Source organism: Carcharodon carcharias, chromosome 35 (genome assembly GCF_017639515.1).
Source record: "Carcharodon carcharias isolate sCarCar2 chromosome 35, sCarCar2.pri, whole genome shotgun sequence".
Taxonomy (NCBI): Eukaryota; Metazoa; Chordata; class Chondrichthyes; order Lamniformes; family Lamnidae; genus Carcharodon; species Carcharodon carcharias.
Window position 1 is genome coordinate 5,416,330 of NC_054501.1, and position 21,814 is coordinate 5,438,143.

At 54.8% G+C, this 21,814-nt stretch overlaps 1 protein-coding gene across 2 annotated transcripts in view; it reads right to left on the reverse strand.

The window, feature by feature from the left end:
• Positions 1-21,814, reverse strand: part of otud5a (OTU deubiquitinase 5a) — a 103,937-nt gene that overhangs the window by 42,145 nt on the left and 39,978 nt on the right. The window lies entirely within an intron of this gene.

Consider the following 21,814-nt stretch of genomic DNA (forward strand, 5'->3'; position numbering starts at 1 on the left):
AAGGGTCAAAATCGCGAGGGCGGCTCACACAGACCTTGCGTTCCCTGGAGTTTCGAAGGTTAAGGGGACGGAGGGGTCGAGGGCGATTGAAGATTCGGAAGGGTCGATGGGTGGAGAAGCTGTTTCCTCTGGTTGGTGGGGGTTGAATGAGGGGGCCTGAACTTTGGACCCCAGGGCCAGTCCACTCAGGGGTGGCAATGGGAAGCACTTCTTCATACAAAGGCGGGAGGGGGGTGGGCGCCAGTGGGAAGCTGGAACTCTTTCCAGCCCCCCACACCCCACAAAGAGCCGGTGAAGCTGAAGGGGGGCAGGAGGGTGGGGGGCAATTGGAAATGTCACACCCAAAATTGATAGTTGGTCTTGTTGGGTAAGGGGATTCAGTGTTACGGAACCGAGGCGGGTGGATGGAGTTAAGATACAGATGGCCGTGGTTGGATTGAATGGCAGGGCAGGCTTGAGAGGCACCAGAACGGCTCGAGAGGGGCTGAATGGCCTCCTCCTGTTCCTGTGTAACAGGCTCGAGAGGGGCTGAATGGGCCTCCTCCTGTTCCTGTGCAACAGGCTCGAGGGGGGCTGAATGGCCTCCTCCTGTTCCTGTGCAACAGGCCCGAGAGGGGCTGAATGGCCTCCTCCTGTTCCTGTGCAACGGGCCCGAGAGGGGCTGAATGGCCTCCTCCTGTTCCTGTGCAACGGGCCCGAGAGGGGCTGAATGGCCTCCTCCTGTTCCTGTGCAACGGGCCCGAGAGGGGCTGAATGGCCTCCTCCTGTTCCTGTGCAACGGGCCCGAGAGGGGCTGAATGGCCTCCTCCTGTTCCTGTGCAACGGGCCCGAGAGGGGCTGAATGGCCTCCTCCTGTTCCTGTGTAACAGGCTCTGATCCTGAAAGAGTTTGGTTTGGCTGGTTGGAGTCAGGAGACTAAGAGTCCCATAACCCAGGCCTGATACTCCCATGGGGCCCGCGCCGAGGGAGCGTCGCGCTGTCGGAGGGTCAGCGCTGAGGGAGTGCCGCGCTGTCAGAGGGTCAGCGCTGAGGGAGTGCCGCGCTGTCAGAGGGTCAGCGCCGAGGGAGTGCCGCGCTGTCAGAGGGTCAGTGCCGAGGGAGTGCCGCGCTGTCAGAGGGTCAGTGCCGAGGGAGCGTCGCGCTGTCGGACGGTCAGCGCTGAGGGACCGTCACGTTGTCGGAGGGTCAGTGCTGAGGGAGCGCCGCACTGTCGGAGGGTCAGTGCTGAGGGAGCGCCGCACTGTCGGAGGGTCAGTGCTGAGGGAGCACCACACTGTTGGAGGGTCGGTGCTGAGGGAGCGCCGCACTGTCGGAGGGTCAGTGCTGAGGGAGCGCCGCACTGTCGGAGGGTCAGTGCTGAGGGAGCGCCGCACTGTCGGAGGGTCAGTGTTGAGGGAGCGCCGCACTGTCGGAGGGTCAGTGCTGAGGGAGCGCCGCACTGTCGGAGGGTCAGTGCTGAGGGAGCGCCGCACTGTCGGAGGGTCAGCGCCGAGGGAGCGCCGTAAGCTATTCTCTCAGCGAGACCAGCTCCCCCCCCCAACCCCCACCCCTCCAAATGACCTCTGCCTCCAATAAGTCTGAGAGGCAGTGCAGGGACTGATGACTCTGCGCTGCATCAGCATAGCGGAGAGCCGCACCCTTCGACCGCAGAGATGTGACTCGGCATTATCGGACTGACACAGCACTCTGAGGCGGTGCTCCCTCCCTCTCCCTGGAATTGGCTGCCAGAGCGGAGGGCAGATGTAAGATGGGCTGCGCGCTGGCTGGATGGAGCTGGGAGGGAAGGGAGCTACTGCGCAGGGAGATAAGGTATCGGCCTCCCTCAGGCAGGTCACCTGGGATGAAACGTGCAAATCGCTGTGTCAAGGGGAGCGAAGGGAGGGAGTCAACAGCATCAGGATTGCTGCATCAGCCTGTAGAGCCAAAACGCTGAGTCACAGGGCAGACTGAGTGCAGCCATGTGCCGTGGGTTCACAGCGAGGAGGCAGGCACAGTCAGCCAGAGTGAAGGCTAAAAGCTCTCCCAGTTCCTTCTAGCTCTCCCTCAAAGAGCAAACAGAGAGGTGGGGGGAGAATAGAGAGAGAGTGGGGAGAGAGAGAAAAGAGAGAGAGTGGGGAGAGAGAGAAAAGAGAGAGAGTGGGGAGAGAGAGAAAAGAGAGAGAGTGGGGAGAGAGAGAAAAGAGAGAGAGTGGGGAGAGAGAGAAAAGAGAGAGAGTGGGGAGAGAGAGAAAAGAGAGAGAGTGGGGAGAGAGAGAAAAGAGAGAGAGTGGGGAAGAGAAAAGAGAGAGAGGGGGCAGAGAAAAGAGAGAGAGGGGGCAGAGAAAAGAGAGAGAGGGGGCAGAGAAAAGAGAGAGAGGGGGCAGAGAAAAGAGAGAGAGGGGGCAGAGAAAAGAGAGAGAGGGGGCAGAGAAAAGAGAGAGAGGGGGCAGAGAAAAGAGAGAGAGGGGGGGCAGAGAAAAGAGAGAGGGGGGGGCAGAGAAAAGAGAGAGGGGGGGCAGAGAAAAGAGAGAGGGGGGGCAGAGAAAAGAGAGAGGGGGGGCAGAGAAAAGAGAGAGGGGGGGGCAGAGAAAAGAGAGAGGGGGGGCAGAGAAAAGAGAGAGGGGGGGCAGAGAAAAGAGAGAGGGGGGGGGCAGAGAAAAGAGAGAGGGGGGGGCAGAGAAAAGAGAGAGGGGGGGGCAGAGAAAAGAGAGGGGGGGGCAGAGAAAAGAGAGAGGGGGGGCAGAGAAAAGAGAGAGGGGGGGCAGAGAAAAGAGAGAGGGGGGCAGAGAAAAGAGAGAGGGGGGGCAGAGAAAAGAGAGAGGGGGGGCAGAGAAAAGAGAGGGGGGGCAGAGGAAGAGAGAGGGGGGCAGAGGAAGAGAGAGGGGGGCAGAGAAAGAGAGAGAGGGGGGCAGAGGAAAGAGAGAGGGGGGGCAGAGAAAAGAGAGAGGGGGCAGAGAAAAGAGAGAGGGGGGGCAGAGAAAAGAGAGGGGGGGGCAGAGAAAAGAGAGGGGGGGAGAGGAAAGAGAGAGAGGGGGCAGAGGAAAGAGAGAGGGGGCAGAGGAAAGAGAGAGAGGGGGCAGAGGAAAGAGAGAGAGGGGGCAGAGGAAAGAGAGAGGGGGCAGAGGAAAGAGAGAGGGGGCAGAGGAAAGAGAGAGGGGGCAGAGGAAAGAGAGAGGGGGCAGAGGAAAGAGAGAGGGGGCAGAGGAAAGAGAGAGGGGGCAGAGGAAAGAGAGAGGGGGCAGAGGAAAGAGAGAGGGGGCAGAGGAAAGAGAGAGGGGGCAGAGGAAAGAGAGAGGGGGCAGAGGAAAGAGAGAGGGGGCAGAGGAAAGAGAGAGGGGGCAGAGGAAAGAGAGAGGGGGCAGAGGAAAGAGAGAGGGGGCAGAGGAAAGAGAGAGGGGGCAGAGGAAAGAGAGAGGGGGCAGAGGAAAGAGAGAGGGGGCAGAGGAAAGAGAGAGGGGGCAGAGGAAAGAGAGAGGGGGCAGAGGAAAGAGAGAGGGGGCAGAGGAAAGAGAGAGGGGGCAGAGGAAAGAGAGAGGGGGCAGAGGAAAGAGAGAGGGGGCAGAGGAAAGAGAGAGGGGGCAGAGGAAAGAGAGAGGGGGCAGAGGAAAGAGAGAGGGGGCAGAGGAAAGAGAGAGGGGGCAGAGGAAAGAGAGAGGGGGGGAGAGAAAAGAGAGAGAGAGGGGGGGAGAGAAAAGAGAGAGAGAGGGGGAGAGAAAAGAGAGAGAGAGGGGGAGAGAAAAGAGAGAGAGGGGAAGAGAAAAGAGAGAGAGGGGGGGAGAGAAAAGAGAGAGAGAGGGGGGAGAGAAAAGAGAGAGGCCGGAATTGGAGGAGCACAGAGATTTCGGATGGGTGTAGGAAACAGGACCCCTGGGACCCTTTGATGCACTGCCCTCTGCCGTGATGGGACTGAAGCCACGAGTGAATTTTAAAAAAAGTCGCATCACGTGGCTGTTTGTGGGATCTTGCTGTGCGCACACTGGTCCCTGTCTGAGATACAGCATTGAGTAAAACTGAAAGCATGAGGTGCTTTAGTGGGGGCCCTGACGTGGTGAAAGGGGATTCTGTCCACACACTCACAGGTTGCTCGGAGGCCATGATGCCTGGAATTTGCGGGGAGAGAGTTTGAGAGTGACCGAGGGGGCAAATAACGTTCCCAACTACGCCTCAGCTCTGCCTAAAATACAGGGGCTCCCGGCTGATAGAAAACACTGCCCCATGGTGGTACTGCTTCAGAACTGCAGGGAAGTGACTCTCGCTGGGCGGAGCTCGTCTCAGATGCAGAGGGTCATGGATTCAAGCCTCCACTCCAGAGGTGTGAGCCCCATATTCTGTGTGCGACACTCTCTTCAGTGTTGGCGCCGAGGGAGCGCCGCGCTGTCGGGGGGTCGGCGCCGAGGGAGCGCCGCGCTGTCGGGGGGTCGGCGCCGAGGGAGCGCCGCGCTGTCGGGGGGTCGGCGCCGAGGGAGCGCCGCGCTGTCGGGGGGTCGGCGCCGAGGGAGCGCCGCGCTGTCGGGGGGTCGGCGCCGAGGGAGCGCCGCGCTGCCGGGGGGTCGGCGCCGAGGGAGCGCCGCGCTGCTGGAGGGTCGGCACCGAGGGAACGCCGCGCTGCCGGAGGGTCGCGCCGAGGGAACACCGCACTGTCGGAGGGTCATCGTCGAGGGGGGGGGGGGGGTTGTTAATCCAAAGGGCCCTCAGGTGGAATAAAAGATCCCACAGCCACCACTGTAACTGTCGCAGCTTGGGGTGGGGGTCCCTGTGTCCTGGGAAAATACTTATCCCTTCCCCAAGGTCGCTGAAATAGATGATCTGGCTCATTAATCACATCACTGCTCGTGGAATCTTGCTATATTTGGCTGCCATGGCTCCAACCAAACAGCAGTGACCACACTTCAAAATAAACTCCTTCCTTGGCTGTAAGGCACTTTGGGGTGTCGGATGTGAAAGGTGTAGAAGAAATCGGAGCCTCTTTACTGGAAACCTTCAGCCCCATTTCTCACCACGTTCCCCACAACAGAGTATGGACTGTCTAAACTGCTCTGCTCTACAGCATTCCCGCAAACAATCCCTGCCCTGCTTCCTCACACTGTTCTCTCTTACTATCTCCTGCTCAAATTCATTTTCTCTCTGACAGTCGGGGAGGAATGATCATGAGAATCTCCCTTCCCTCAATAATTCGTGGCTCAAACTCATTTCTATTTCTAATCTCCTCCAGTCCCTACAACTCTGCCTATCTCTGTAACCTCCTCCAGCCCCTACACCCCTCCCTATCTTTGTAACCTCCTCCAGCCCCTACACCCCTCCCTATCTCTGTAACCTCCTCCAATCCCTACACCCCTCCCTATCTCTGTAACCTCCTCCAGCCCCTACAACCCTCCCTATCTCTGTAACCTCCTCCAGCCCCTACAACCCTCCCTATCTCTGTAACCTCCTCCAGTCCCTACAACCCTCCCTATCTCTGTAACCTCCTCCAGGCCCTACAACCTTCCCTATCTCTGTAACCTCCTCCAGCCCCTACACCCCTCCCTATCTCTGTAACCTCCTCCAGCCCCTACACCCCTCCCTATCTCTGTAACCCCCTCCAGCCCCTACAACCCTCCCTATCTCTGTAACCTCCTCCAGCCCCTGCACCCCTCCCTATCTCTGTAACCTCCTCCAGCCCCTGCACCCCTCCCTATCTCTGTAACCTCCTCCAGCCCCTGCACCCCTCCCTATCTCTGTAATCTCCTCCAGCCCCTACAACTCTCCCTATCTCTGTAACCTCCTCCAGCCCCTGCAACCTTCCCTATCTCTGTAACCTCCTGCAACCCTCCGAGATCTCTGCGCTCCTCCAATTCCGGCCTCTCGAGCATCCCCCAATTCCCATCGATCCACCACTGGCGGCCGTGCCTTCAGCTGCCTTGGGGGGGGGGGGGGGGGTGCTGAGCTCTGGAATTCCCTCCCGCAATCTCTCCCTCTCCCTCTCCTCCTTAAAAACTGACCTCTTTGATCAAGTTTTGGGTCACCAGTCCCTAACATCCCCGCGAGTGGCCAGGGGCCGGACTCTGTCTGATTTACGCTCTGGTGAGGATCCCTGGGGGCGTTTCACCACGTTGGAGGCGCTACTTGAACGCAGGCCGTTTTGAAGAGGAGCAGCCCGAGCAAAGAGGGGTTCTTTCTTAGCTACGAGGCCGGGTTGGAGAAGCTGGGGGAACGTTCTGCTCGGAGCGAAGGGAGATTGAGGGGGTGGGGGGTGGGGGGGGGGGGGGGAGAGATTCGACTGAGCTGGACAAGATAAGGCCAGTTTGGATACGGTAGACAAAGACATGCTCTTCCCATTGGCTGATGGCACAAGGATTGGGTGGTGGGGGGGGGGGGGGGGGGCCTCGGTATTCCGGGCGGGCAAAAACAAAACCACCCTCGAGGCGCCGGAGGGAGCGCGCCAGACTCCGCACCCCCCTTCACCGGGGAGCGAGGGAGCGTCTTTCCCGTCTCCTCGAAGGACGGAGGAGCTTCTAGGCAACCCTCTCGGTGGGGACGTGCGCACCAGCGGCGAGGGTTCCGCTCACCCGCACTTGCCGGGAAACAGCTTTAGCTCTGGGTGGGGGGGGGGGGGGGCGGGGAAAGAGGGCCGCCTGTCTCTGTCTCTCTCTCTGAGAAAGGATGCTCTGAGGTTTTACTTCGAAAGATTAACCACCGCCTCAGGCCCGGCCCTGCTGGGTTTCCTGAAATATTGCCTGCTCCCCCCAGCCACCCCCCACCCCCGCCAGGGTTTGACGGTGTGCCTCATTTCGAGGAAGAGGGTGACAAGTGTTTGAGGGTGGTTTACAGCTTAACCCCTTAATGCCTGTTGTGAGTTAGCTGATGCCCGTACGCTGACCCAGCAAGGGGGGGGCGGGGAGAGGGGTGGGGGTGGGGGGCACACCGTCTTCTGCTGCTCGTTGTCGATTCCGTCTAGAAGGCGTACCTGCATTTCTCTAGCGCCTTCTTCCCCCACCCGAGGGTGCCCCAAAGTGCCTCACAGCCAAAGGGGGAGTTTTTGTTTCTGAAAGGTGGCAGCCAATTTGTGCAGAGCAAGATCCAACAAACAGGCACTGTGATGAGGCTCTAGTTTCTTTACCGGCGTTGGTTCATGGCTCCAGGGCATGGGGCGTGTTGGGGTAGAACCACCCCCCTTGCTCTTTTTCCAATAATGGTCCTGGGACCTTTTATGTCCAACTCAGGGGGCAGATGGAATCCCGAAAGACAGGACCGCCAACAGCGCGGCGCTCCCTCGGCGCCGACCCTCCGACAGCGCGGTGCCCCCTCGGCGCCGACCCACCGACAGCGCGGCGCCCCCTCGGCGCCGACCCTCCGACAGCGCGGCGCCCCCTTGGCGCCGACCCTCCGACAGCGCGGCGCCCCCTCGGCGCCGACCCTCCGACAGCGCGGCGCTCCCTCGGCGCCGACCCACCGACAGCGCGGCGCCGACCCTCCGACAGCGCGGCGCCCCCTCGGCACCGACCCTCCAACAGCGCGGCGCCCCCTCGGCGCCGACCCTCCCACAGCGCGGCGCTCCCTCGGCACCGACCCTCCGACAGCACGGCGCCGACCCTCCGACAGCGCGGCGCCCCCTCGGCGCCGACCCTCCGACAGCGCGGCGCCCCCTCGGCGCCGACCCTCCCACAGTGCGGCGCTCCCTCAGCGTCGACCCCCCCACAGTGCGGCGCGCCCTCAGCACTGACCCTCCCACAGTGCGGCGCTCCCTCAGCACTGACCCTCCCACAGTGCGGCGCTCCCTCAACACTGACCCTCCCACTGTGCGGCGCTCCCTCAGTGCTGACCAGGTGAATTGGTATTGTGGGGGGGTGGGGGTGGTGGGAAGCACCTTAACTACTCAAGTGCATTAAGAGGTTGTGAGGTTTTCTAACAAGGTCCATCGGGATTCGGATGTGCCAGCCCACCCCAGAAGCAGACAATCCCACTTATGCCTTTCAGGTGCAGTGTGCGATTCAATACACGCTCCCTGTTCCACGCAAGAGACCAGGCTCTTGTCTCTGGAAAAGAGGAGGCTGAGGGGGTGACCTGATCGAGCTCTTTAAAATGACGGAGGGGGTTTCGATAGGGTCGACGTAGAGATGATGTTTCCACTTGTGGGAGAGGGAGGGAGACCAGAACTAGGAGGGGCCATCAATATAAGACAGTCCCTAATAAATCCGATCGGGGGTGGGGGGGGCGGAATTCAGGAGAAAGGTCTTTACCCAGAGAGCGGGGAGAGTGTGGAACTCGCTTCCACAAGGAGGGGGGTGGAGGTGAATCGTGTCGATGTGTTTAAGGAGCTGGATAAACACACGAGGGGAGAAAGGATTTGAAGGATACGGGGATAGTGGGGGAGATGGAGTAGGGGGGGTGGGAGGAGGCTGGTGTGTTGGGGGCAGAAACACAGGCATGGAGCAGAGGGGCCGAATTGTCCTGTTCTGGGGCTGTCGAATTCTTGGTTAAACAGACAAGCTAATCCCGAGTAAAGCGTCAACTGGAGCTGGATGACACCGCTCTCCAACAAAGGGCTTTCAGCGATAGGAAATAATGCCTATCTACAACTGACCGACGAGGGAGAAGAAGAGTAGTATCCTGCCGAGAATCTTAACCATCTGGGGCTCGAGCAGGAAGTCAAGTGCTGCTGAAGTTACTCTTCTAAGAAACGTGTTCAACTGGGCAACTGCGCCCTCTGAGAAGCCAAGCTGCAGATTGGGGGGGGGGGGGGAGAGAGGAGGGATCAATTACAAGAACAGGTCCCACAGACGGGCTTGCCATTCCCACAAGTGCTGACGATGAAGTGGGTCACCTGATCAAGGGGTACAAGATGATTAAGGGGGTGAGATAGATTGAAACCTCGTTGCTCGGTGTCCGGAGGCCAGAATGACAGCAGCTTGCATTTTTATAGCGCCTTTACTGTAGCTAAGCCTTCCCCAAGGCACTTGGCTGGAGCTTCAACCAGCTCTTGGGCCATATGGTGCGCTGCGGACAGTGACCAAGGACTGGGCCAGAGGCCAGTTTTTGAGGAGAGTGTTAAAGGAGGAGCGAGAGAGAGAGGATTCCAAGGCTTAGGGTCCCAGGGCCGCCAATGGTGGAGCGATGGGAATCGGGGGGATGCTCGAGAGGCCGGAATTGGAGGAGCGCAGAGATCTCGGAGGGTTGTAGGAGGTTACATAGATAGGGAGGGCTGTAGGGGCTGGAGGAGGTTACAGAGATAGGGAGGGGTGTAGGGGCTGGAGGAGGTTACAGAGATAGGGAGGGCTGTAGGAGGTTACAGAGATAGGGAGGGCTGTAGGGGCTGGAGGAGGTTACAGAGATAGGGAGGGCTGTAGGGGCTGGGGGAGGTTGCAGAGATAGGGAGGGGTGTAGGTGGTTACAGATATAGGGAGGGGTGTAGGGGCTGGAGGAGGTTACAGAGATAGGGAGGGCTGTAGGGGCTGGAGGAGGTTACAGAGATAGGGAGGGTTGTAGGGGCTGGGGGAGGTTGCAGAGAAAGGGAGGGTTGGAGGAGGTTACAGAGAAAGGGAGGGGTGTAGGGGCTGGAGGAGGTTACAGAGATAGGGAGGGGTATAGGGGCTGGAGGAGGTTACAGAGATAGGGAGGGTTGTAGGGGCTGGAGGAGGTTACAGAGATAGGGAGGGTTGTAGGGCTGGAGGAGGTTACAGAGATAGGGAGGGTCGTAGGGGCTGGAGGAGGTTACAGAGATAGGGAGGGGTGTAGGGGCTGGAGGAGGTTACAGAGATACGGAGGGGTGTAGGAGCTGGAGGAGGTTACAGAGATAGGGAGGGGTGTAGGAGCTGGAGGAGGTTACAGAGATAGGGAGGGGTGTAGGGGCTGTTGGACGTTACAGAGATAGGGAGGGTTGTAGGGGCTGGAGGAGGTTACAGAGATAGGGAGGGTTGTAGGGCTGGAGGAGGTTACAGAGATAGGGAGGGTCATAGGGGCTGGAGGAGGTTACAGAGATAGGGAGGGGTGTAGGGGCTGGATGAGGTTACAGAGATAGGGAGGGGTGTAGGGGCTGGATGAGGTTACAGAGATAGGGAGGGTTGTAGGGGCTGGATGAGGTTACAGAGATAGGGAGGGTTGTAGGGGCTGGAGGAGGTTACAGAGATAGGGAGGGGTGTAGGGGCTGGATGAGGTTACAGAGATAGGGAGGGGTGTAGGGGCTGGATGAGGTTACAGAGATAGGGAGGGTTGTAGGGGCTGGATGAGGTTACAGAGATAGGGAGGGTTGTAGGGGCTGGAGGAGGTTACAGAGATAGGGAGTGTTGTGGAGGCTGGAGAAAGTTACAGAGATAGGGAGGGTTGTAGGGGCCGGAGGAGGTTACAGAGATAGGGAGGGTTGTAGGGGCTGGAGGAGGTTACAGAGATAGGGAGGACTGTAGAGGCTGGAGGAGGGGAGGGATAGGGAAGGGGCAAGGCTATGGAGGGAATTGAACACCAGGATGACAAGTCACGATCTTAAATTCAAGCCAGGCTGTTCAAGGGTGACGTCAGGAAGTATTACTTCACACAAAGGGGTGGGGGGATCTGGAAATGTCTCCCCCCACAATATGCTGTGGATAACAGGTGTCAAAACGTTTCTCAAAACTGAGGGGGATGGATATTTGTGAAGGTGGAGATAACAAACCAAGGTGGGCAAAGGAGATTGAGATGCAGATCAGCTATCACAAGTGAATGGCGAAAAATTTTCGAGTGCCGATCCTCCGACAGTGCGGTGCTCCCTCAGCACCAACCCTCCAACAGCACAGTGCTCCCTCAGCAGTGACCCTTCGACAGTGCGGTGCTCCCTCAGCACTGACCCTCCGACAGCGCGGTGCTCCCTCAGCACTGACCCTCCCACAGCGCGGTGCTCCCTCAGCACTGACCCTCCCACAGTGCAGCGCTCCCTCAGCACTGACCCTCCGACAGTGTGGCGCTCCCTCAGCACTGACCCTCCGACAGTGCGGCGCTCCCTCAGCACCGACCCTCCGACAGTGCGGCGCTCCCTCAGCACCGACCCAACTGCACAGTAGGGGAGGCGGATGAGCGGAAGTGCTAGAGAGGTAGCACTTCCACAGTAAGAGGAGCAGACAGGCGTCTCTTAGACCGTAGACATGACTCCAGGATGGTACTTTGCCTCCCTGGTGCCAGGGTCAAGGATATCACAGAGTGGCTGCAGGACATTCTTTTGGGGGAGGGTGAACCGACAGTGGTCAGAGCCCACACTGGGAGCAGTGACATAGGCAAGGAAAGGGAATGATGTCCTGAAAGCAGATTTTAGGGAGTTAGGAAGGGAATTAAAGAGCAGGAACTCAAGAGCAGCAATCTCAGGATTACTCCCAGTACCACGTGCTACGAATAGAATGATTGGGCAGTTCAACATGTGGCTGGAGAATCGGGGGAAGCAGGGAGGGCATTAGATTTCTGAGGCATTGGGATCGGTTCTGGGGCAGGTGGGACAAAAAGAATAGGTTATACTTGAAGAGGGTTGGGGCTAAGGTCCTTTTTGGGAGGTTTGCTAGTGCTGTTTTGAGGGGGGTGGGGGGGAGATTTAAACTAGATTGGCAGGGGGATGGGAGCCTGGGTGGGGTAAGTTCAGAGAGAAGAGAAAAGTTGGCAGTGGGAAGTAGTGGAGTATCAATGGATCATGAGGGTATCTCAGAGAGTGGTATCGAGGTAGATGGAATACTTGGGGAGTTTGGTAGAATTAGAGTAAGCGATAGTAAGTTATTAACAACAACAGCGCCTGGCCCCTCATTGGGCTGGAAACATACTGCTGCAGAAAGTTATCTTGAACGCCCACGTTAACTCTCCTTCTCTCTCCACAGATGCTGATAGGCTTTGCTGAGCTTTCCCAGCATTTTCCCTTTTTGTTTCAGGTTTCCAGCGTCCACAGTATTTTGCTTTTGTCTTACTAAGTTATTCGATGGGGCCAGAATAAAGGTGGGGGGTGGGGGGAGAGAAAAGGGAAAAAGCCTAAATCAGGGTTAATGTGCGTGTAGGTGAATGCACGGAGTGTGGTTAATAAGATTGGTGAACTGCAGGCACAGACTGACAAATGGAATGATGATATTATTGCTGTAGCAGAGACCTGGATCAAAGAAGTGCAGGACCAAGCGTTAAACACTCCTGGGTGCAAGGTGTTTAGGAGAGACAGGATAGGAAGAAAACGGAGGTGGGGGGAGGTTGGCAATAGATATTAAGGATGGCATTACAGTGCTGGAGAGAGAGCGAGAGAGCGAGAGAGCGAGAGAGAGCGAGAGAGAGCGAGAGAGAGCGAGAGAGAGCGAGAGAGAGCGAGAGAGGGAGAGAGAGCGAGCTTTCCGGAGGTGTCAAGGGCAGAATCTCTCCGGCCAGAGGTAAGGAATGAAAAAGCATTCGGCGTAGTATATAGGCCACCAACTAGCAGAAGGGGTGTGGAGAAACAAATTTGCAAAATTACAGAGAGGTGCAAGAAAAATAGAGTAATCATAATGGGGGACTTCAATTATCCAAATATAGATTGGGATAGGGCCAGTGCAAGCGGACAAGAGGGGCGAGAGTTCCTGGAATGTGTTCAAGATAATTTTCTGCAGCAGTTATGTTTCTCGTCCAACGAAAGGACAGGCACTGTTTGGCCTGGTTCTGGGGAATGAGTTGGCCCCAAGTGGGTCAAATATCAGAGAGGTGGCTTCAAGGGAACAGTGACCATTGTAGCATTAGGTTTAGGTTAATCATGGAAAAGGGCAGGGAACAGTCCAGAGCAGGAAAACTTAATCAGGGGAAAAGACCATAAGACGTAGGAGCAGAAATTAGGCCATTCGGCCCATCGAGTCTGCTCCGCCATTCAATCATGGCTGATAAGTTTCTCAACCCCATTCTCCCCGTAACCTTTCATCCCCTTACCAATCAAGAACCTACCTATCTTGGTCTCCAACACACTCAATGACCTGGTCTCCAACACACTCAATGGCCTGGTCTCCAACACACTCAATGGCCTGGTCTCCAACACACTCAATGGCCTGGTCTCCAACACACTCAATGGCCTGGTCTCCAACACACTCAATGGCCTGGTCTCCAACACACTCAATGGCCTGGTCTCCAACACACTCAATGGCCTGGTCTCCAACACACTCAATGGCCTGGTCTCCAACACACTCAATGGCCTGGTCTCCAACACACTCAATGGCCTGGTCTCCAACACACTCAATGGCCTGGTCTCCAACACACTCAATGGCCTGGTCTCCAACACACTCAATGGCCTGGTCTCCAACACACTCAATGGCCTGGTCTCCAACACACTCAATGGCCTGGTCTCCAACACACTCAATGACCTGGTCTCCAACACACTCAATGACCTGGTCTCCAACACACTCAATGACCTGGTCTCACAACACACTCAATGACCTGGTCTCCAACCACACTCATGACCTGGTCTCCAACACACTCAATGACCTGGTCTCCAACACACTCAATGACCTGGTCTCCAACACACTCAAGACCTGGTCTCAACAATGACCTGGTCTCCAACACACTCAATGACCTGGTCTCCAACCACACTCAATGACCCTGGTCTCCAACACACTCAATGACCTGGTCTCCAACACACTCAATGACCTGGTCTCCAACACACTCAATGACCTGGTCTCCAACACACTCAATGACCTGGTCTCCAACACACTCAATGACCTGGTCTCCAACACACTCAATGACCTGGTCTCCAAACACACTCAATGACCTGGGTCTCCAACACACTCAATGACCTGGTCTCCAAACACTCAATGACCTGGTCTCCAACACACTCAATGACCTGGTCTCCAACACCACTCAATGACCTGGTCTCCAACACACTCAATGACCTGGTCTCCAACACACTCAATGACCTGGTCTCCAACACACTCAATGACCTGGTCTCCAACACACTCAATGACCTGGTCTCCAACACACTCAATGACCTGGTCTCCAACACACTCAATGACCTGGTCTCCAACACACTCAATGACCTGGTCTCCAACACACTCAATGACCTGGTCTCCAACACACTCAATGACCTGGTCTCCAACACACTCAATGACCTGGTCTCCAACACACTCAATGACCTGGTCTCCAACACACTCAATGACCTGGTCTCCAACACACTCAATGACCTGGTCTCCAACACACTCAATGACCTGGTCTCCAACACACTCAATGACCTGGTCTCCAACACACTCAATGACCTGGTCTCCAACACACTCAATGACCTGGTCTCCAACACACTCAATGACCTGGTCTCCAACACACTCAATGACCTGGTCTCCAACACACTCAATGACCTGGTCTCCAACACACTCAATGACCTGGTCTCCAACACACTCAATGACCTGGTCTCCAACACACTCAATGACCTGGTCTCCAACACACTCAATGACCTGGTCTCCAACACACTCAATGACCTGGTCTCCAACACACTCAATGACCTGGTCTCCAACACACTCAATGACCTGGTCTCCAACACACTCAATGACCTGGTCTCCAACACACTCAATGACCTGGTCTCCAACACACTCAATGACCTGGTCTCCAACACACTCAATGACCTGGTCTCCAACACACTCAATGACCTGGTCTCCAACACACTCAATGACCTGGTCTCCAACACACTCAATGACCTGGTCTCCAACACACTCAATGACCTGGTCTCCAACACACTCAATGACCTGGTCTCCAACACACTCAATGACCTGGTCTCCAACACACTCAATGACCTGGTCTCCAACACACTCAATGACCTGGTCTCCAACACACTCAATGACCTGGTCTCCAACACACTCAATGACCTGGTCTCCAACACACTCAATGACCTGGTCTCCAACACACTCAATGACCTGGTCTCCAACACACTCAATGACCTGGTCTCCAACACACTCAATGACCTGGTCTCCAACACACTCAATGACCTGGTCTCCAACACACTCAATGACCTGGTCTCCAACACACTCAATGACCTGGTCTCCAACACACTCAATGACCTGGTCTCCAACACACTCAATGACCTGGTCTCCAACACACTCAATGACCTGGTCTCCAACACACTCAATGACCTGGTCTCCAACACACTCAATGACCTGGTCTCCAACACACTCAATGACCTGGTCTCCAACACACTCAATGACCTGGTCTCCAACACACTCAATGACCTGGTCTCCAACACACTCAATGACCTGGTCTCCAACACACTCAATGACCTGGTCTCCAACACACTCAATGACCTGGTCTCCAACACACTCAATGACCTGGTCTCCAACACACTCAATGACCTGGTCTCCAACACACTCAATGACCTGGTCTCCAACACACTCAATGACCTGGTCTCCAACACACTCAATGACCTGGTCTCCAACACACTCAATGACCTGGTCTCCAACACACTCAATGACCTGGTCTCCAACACACTCAATGACCTGGTCTCCAACACACTCAATGACCTGGTCTCCAACACACTCAATGACCTGGTCTCCAACACACTCAATGACCTGGTCTCCAACACACTCAATGACCTGGTCTCCAACACACTCAATGACCTGGTCTCCAACACACTCAATGACCTGGTCTCCAACACACTCAATGACCTGGTCTCCAACACACTCAATGACCTGGTCTCCAACACACTCAATGACCTGGTCTCCAACACACTCAATGACCTGGTCTCCAACACACTCAATGACCTGGTCTCCAACACACTCAATGACCTGGTCTCCAACACACTCAATGACCTGGTCTCCAACACACTCAATGACCTGGTCTCCAACACACTCAATGACCTGGTCTCCAACACACTCAATGACCTGGTCTCCAACACACTCAATGACCTGGTCTCCAACACACTCAATGACCTGGTCTCCAACACACTCAATGACCTGGTCTCCAACACACTCAATGACCTGGTCTCCAACACACTCAATGACCTGGTCTCCAACACACTCAATGACCTGGTCTCCAACACACTCAATGACCTGGTCTCCAACACACTCAATGACCTGGTCTCCAACACACTCAATGACCTGGTCTCCAACACACTCAATGACCTGGTCTCCAACACACTCAATGACCTGGTCTCCAACACACTCAATGACCTGGTCTCCAACACACTCAATGACCTGGTCTCCAACACACTCAATGACCTGGTCTCCAACACACTCAATGACCTGGTCTCCAACACACTCAATGACCTGGTCTCCAACACACTCAATGACCTGGTCTCCAACACACTCAATGACCTGGTCTCCAACACACTCAATGACCTGGTCTCCAACACACTCAATGACCTGGTCTCCAACACACTCAATGACCTGGTCTCCAACACACTCAATGACCTGGTCTCCAACACACTCAATGACCTGGTCTCCAACACACTCAATGACCTGGTCTCCAACACACTCAATGACCTGGTCTCCAACACACTCAATGACCTGGTCTCCAACACACTCAATGACCTGGTCTCCAACACACTCAATGACCTGGTCTCCAACACACTCAATGACCTGGTCTCCAACACACTCAATGACCTGGTCTCCAACACACTCAATGACCTGGTCTCCAACACACTCAATGACCTGGTCTCCAACACACTCAATGACCTGGTCTCCAACACACTCAATGACCTGGTCTCCAACACACTCATGACCTGGTCTCCAACACACTCAATGACCTGGTCTCCAACACACTCAATGACCTGGTCTCCAACACACTCAATGACCTGGTCTCCAACACACTCAATGACCTGGTCTCCAACACACTCAATGACCTGGTCTCCAACACACTCAATGACCTGGTCTCCAACACACTCAATGACCTGGTCTCCAACACACTCAATGACCTGGTCTCCAACACACTCAATGACCTGGTCTCCAACACACTCAATGACCTGGTCTCCAACACACTCAATGACCTGGTCTCCAACACACTCAATGACCTGGTCTCCAACACACTCAATGACCTGGTCTCCAACACACTCAATGACCTGGTCTCCAACACACTCAATGACCTGGTCTCCAACACACTCAATGACCTGGTCTCCAACACACTCAATGACCTGGTCTCCAACACACTCAATGACCTGGTCTCCAACACACTCAATGACCTGGTCTCCAACACACTCAATGACCTGGTCTCCAACACACTCAATGACCTGGTCTCCAACACACTCAATGACCTGGTCTCCAACACACTCAATGACCTGGTCTCCAACACACTCAATGACCTGGTCTCCAACACACTCAATGACCTGGTCTCCAACACACTCAATGACCTGGTCTCCAACACACTCAATGACCTGGTCTCCAACACACTCAATGACCTGGTCTCCAACACACTCAATGACCTGGTCTCCAATACACTCAATGACCTGGTCTCCAATACACTCAATGACCTGGTCTCCAATACACTCAATGACCTGGTCTCCAATACACTCAATGACCTGGTCTCCAACACACTCAATGACCTGGTCTCCAACACACTCAATGACCTGGTCTCCAACACACTCAATGACCTGGTCTCCAACACACTCAATGACCTGGTCTCCAATACACTCAATGACCTGGTCTCCAATACACTCAATGACCTGGTCTCCAACACACTCAATGACCTGGTCTCCAATACACTCAATGACCTGGTCTCCAATACACTCAATGACCTGGTCTCCAATACACTCAATGACCTGGTCTCCAATACACTCAATGACCTGGTCTCCAATACACTCAATGACCTGGTCTCCAATACACTCAATGACCTGGTCTCCAATACACTCAATGACCTGGTCTCCAATACACTCAATGACCTGGTCTCCAATACACTCAATGACCTGGTCTCCAATACACTCAATGACCTGGTCTCCAATACACTCAATGACCTGGTCTCCAATACACTCAATGACCTGGTCTCCAATACACTCAATGACCTGGTCTCCAATACACTCAATGACCTGGTCTCCAATACACTCAATGACCTGGTCTCCAATACACTCAATGACCTGGTCTCCAATACACTCAATGACCTGGTCTCCAATACACTCAATGACCTGGTCTCCAATACACTCAATGACCTGATCTCCACAGCCTTCTGTGGCAATGAATTCCATAGATTCACCAACCTCTGGCTAAAGGAGTTTCTCCTCATCTCTGTTCTAAAAGGTCTTCCCTTTACTCTGAGGCTGTGCCCTCGGGTCCTAGTCTCTCCTACTAATGGAAACATCTTCCCCACGTCCACTCTATCCAGGCCTTTCAGTATTCTGCCAACTCCGATGGGATGAGAATGCATCTGAGTCAAGCGAGTTGGAATCAAACACTGGCAGAAAAGACGGCGGCTGAGCAATGGGCCACCTTCAAAGGAAAAGTATTGCAGGTAACGTCGAGGTATATTCCCTTGAAGGGGAAAAGGTAGGACAAGTAAATACGGAGCAACCTGGATGACGAGAGATATAGAGGGAAAGATGAAAAGGGAGAAGTGCGCGTACGACAGATGTCAGGTAGAAAACACAATGGAGAATCAGGCTGAATATTGATGGACCAGAGAGGGAGTGAAGGAACTAATAAGGAAAGCAAAGAGAGAGCATGAAAAGAGGCTGGCAGTTAAAATAAAATGGAACCCCAAGGTCTTCTATAAGCATATAAATAATAAAAGGGTGTTTCTATGATTAGGGATAAAAAAAGGGGACTTGTCTGTGGCTGTTGGGGAAACAGCGGAGGTGTTGAATGAGTACCTCGCATCCGTCTTTACAGAGGAAGATGATGCGGCCGAGGTGAGAGAGGATGTAACTGGTGCACTTAAAGGAAGTTATAATTGAGGTGCTGGTGGTGGTGGTGGTGTCAGGAATGCTATCTTTGCTTAAAATAGATAAGGTACCAGGACCGGATGAGATGCAATCCGAGGGTATTGAGGAAGGAGAGGGGGGAAATTGCAGAGGCACTAGCGATAATCTTTCGGTCTTCCTTAGACACAGGGGAGGTACCGGGGGGCTGGAAAATTGCAAATGCTACACCCTCGTTCAATAAGGGATGCAAGGATAAAGCTAGCAACTACAGACTAGTCAGGTTGAGCTCAGTGGTAGGCAAACCTCTGGAAACTATAATATGGGATAAAATCAACAGTCACTTAGACAAGTGCAGGATAATTAAGGAAAGCAGCATGGATTCATCAAGGGAAAATCATGTTTAACTAACTTGGAGTTTTTTGAGGAGGTAAGAGAAGGTTGATAAGGGGGATGCTGTTGTAGTGTATATGGATTTTCAAAAGGCACTTGATACAGTGACACACAACAGATTTGAGCAAAATTCTAGCTCATGGGATAACAAGGAAAGTTAGGCACTTGGATAAGAAATTGGCCGAGTGACAGGAAAGAGAGAGCCGGGATAAATGGTTGTTTTTCAGATTGGAGGGAGGTTTGCAGCAGAGTTCCCCAGGGGTCCGTGTTGGGACCTCTGCTCTTCCTGATATATATTAATGGCCCAGACTGTGGTGTGCAGGGCATGATTTCAAAATTTGCAGCTGATAACGACGATCGGAAATGCTGTCAACTGGGATTGGGATAGTCTTGAACTTCAAAAGGACATAGGCATGTTGGTGGATTGGGCAGACAAGTGGCAGATGAAGTTCAATGCAGAGAAGTGTGAGGTGATTCATTTTGCCAGGAAAGATAGGTTAGAGAGTATAAAATAAAGGGAGAGCCTCTAAAGGAGGTGCAGGAACAGAGGGACCTTGGTGTATATGTACACAGGTCACTGAAGATGGCAGGGCATATTGAGAGAGCAGTTGATAAAACATATAGTATCTTAGGATTTATTAATAGGGGCATTGAGTACAAGAGTAAGGAGGTCATGTTGACCTTGTATAAGACACTAGTTGGTCCTCAACTGGAATACATCGTCCTGTTCTGGGCGCCATACTTGAGGAAGGATGTGAAGGATTCCGAGAGAGCACAGAGGAGATTCACAAGAATGATTCCCAGAATAAAGAACTGTAGCTACGAGGATAGATGGGAGAGGTTGGGACTCTTACCCTCGGAGAAAAGGTGGCTGAGAGGAGACTTGATGGAGATACTCAAGATCCTGAGGGGTAAGGACAGGGTAAATAGGGAGATACTGTTCCCACTCAAGAGAACATCCAATAACTCAAGGGCATGGGTTCAAAATAATTGGCTAAAAGGAGTAAAAGTGAAGTGAGGGGAAACGTTTTCACCCGGAGGGTGGGCTGGAGTTTGGAACGAGCTCCCCGAGAGGGTGGTGGTGGTGGAGGCAGGTTTGATCGAGGTATCCAAAAGGGAATTGGGACAGCCCACCTGAAAAGGGAGAGGGTGCAGGGGGTAAGGGGCAGAGGAGTGGGAACGCTCTTTCAGGGAGCCGGTGCAGACTCGAAGGGCCGAATGGCCTCCTTCTGCACGGTGATCCTCTGACAGCGCGGCGCTCCCTCAGTACTGCTATCGCGGACAAGGGCCTGGGTTACGGGCCCTCGGCCTGCTGAAGAGTGAGCTCAAGCCCACAGCCTTCACCGGTTCACAGGCAAGGGTGCGACAAATGGCTGCGTGTGGCTTTTGCACACTGGCCCCTCTTGAGAGAGCTGCTGCAGACAACAGGGCTTGCACTCCGACCACGAGCTTCCTGGCTCTGCAGACGATTAGGCTTCAACTTCCCAGCCACGCTTCTGTCTCACACACACACACACACACACACACACACTTCTGGTAAAGAGACACCTTTCTCGTAACTGCACGGATTCCCGTAAATAAACCTGTGTCCCTCAAAAAGTTTGCCAGCAACAGAAGCCTTCAGCCCGAGGTAGCCCGATAGGGATTTCGTTGGGTTACTTGGAAGAAAAGAATTAGGAGGCCACTCGGCCCCTCGATCTTGCTCCCCCCCATTTCAATGAAATCATGGCTGATCTGATTGTGGCCTCAACTCCACTTTCATGTGACCCGCACCCCCCCCCCAACCCCGATAACCCTCGACTCCCCTCGTCGATCAGAAATCTGTCTCAGTCGGCCCTGAATATATTCAGTGACCCGGTTCCCGCTGCTCTCAGGGGGAGGGGGGGGGGTGGGAATTCCACAGACTGACCACCCTCTGAGGCAAGAAATTCCTCCTCATCTCCATCTTCAATGGAAGACCCCTCATTCTGAAACTGTGCCCCCTCCCCTTGTTCTAGATTCCCTCCACGAGGGGGAGAAACATCCCCTCAGCATCCCTGTCAAACCCCCTCCCCTCAGAATCTGACATGTTTCAATAAGATCACCTCTCATTCTTCTAAACTCCAATGGGTAGAGGCCCCAACCTGCTCAACCTTTCCCCATCAGACAAACCCCCTTCGTCCCAGGAATCAGCCGAGTGAACCTTCTCTGAACGGCTTCCAATGCGAGTCTGTCCCTCCTTAAGTAAGGAGACCAGAACTGTCCACAGTGCCCCAGGAGCGGCCTCACCAACGCCCTGCAGCAGAGAGTCCCCAGTATCTTAGCACCGAGCTGCGGTCTTGATGACCAACTGGGGAAAGTTTAAAAGGTTAAAAAAAACACAGCAGGCCTGGCAGAGTCTGAGGAGAGGGAGAGAGTCGATGGGAGCCTGGGGGAGAAGGGGGGAGGCGGAAGGAGGGAACGAGCCCAGGGGTGGGGGGAACAACGAGCTAGGATGGGGGGTGGGGTGAGGTAACGAGCCCGAAGGAGGGGGCGGGGGAGCCTAAGTGTGGGTGGGGAGTGTGAGGGGGGAAGGTGGGCGAGCGTTGCACTTCATTCCTTTGGAGTTTGGACAGGGGCGAACCACACAGCCTCCCACGCCGGCGCAGTCCACACGACCAGTAACCCGGAAACACCGCTGCCGGGGAGGTGGGGGGGGGGGGGGCGAGAGGGTGGGGTTGTGGG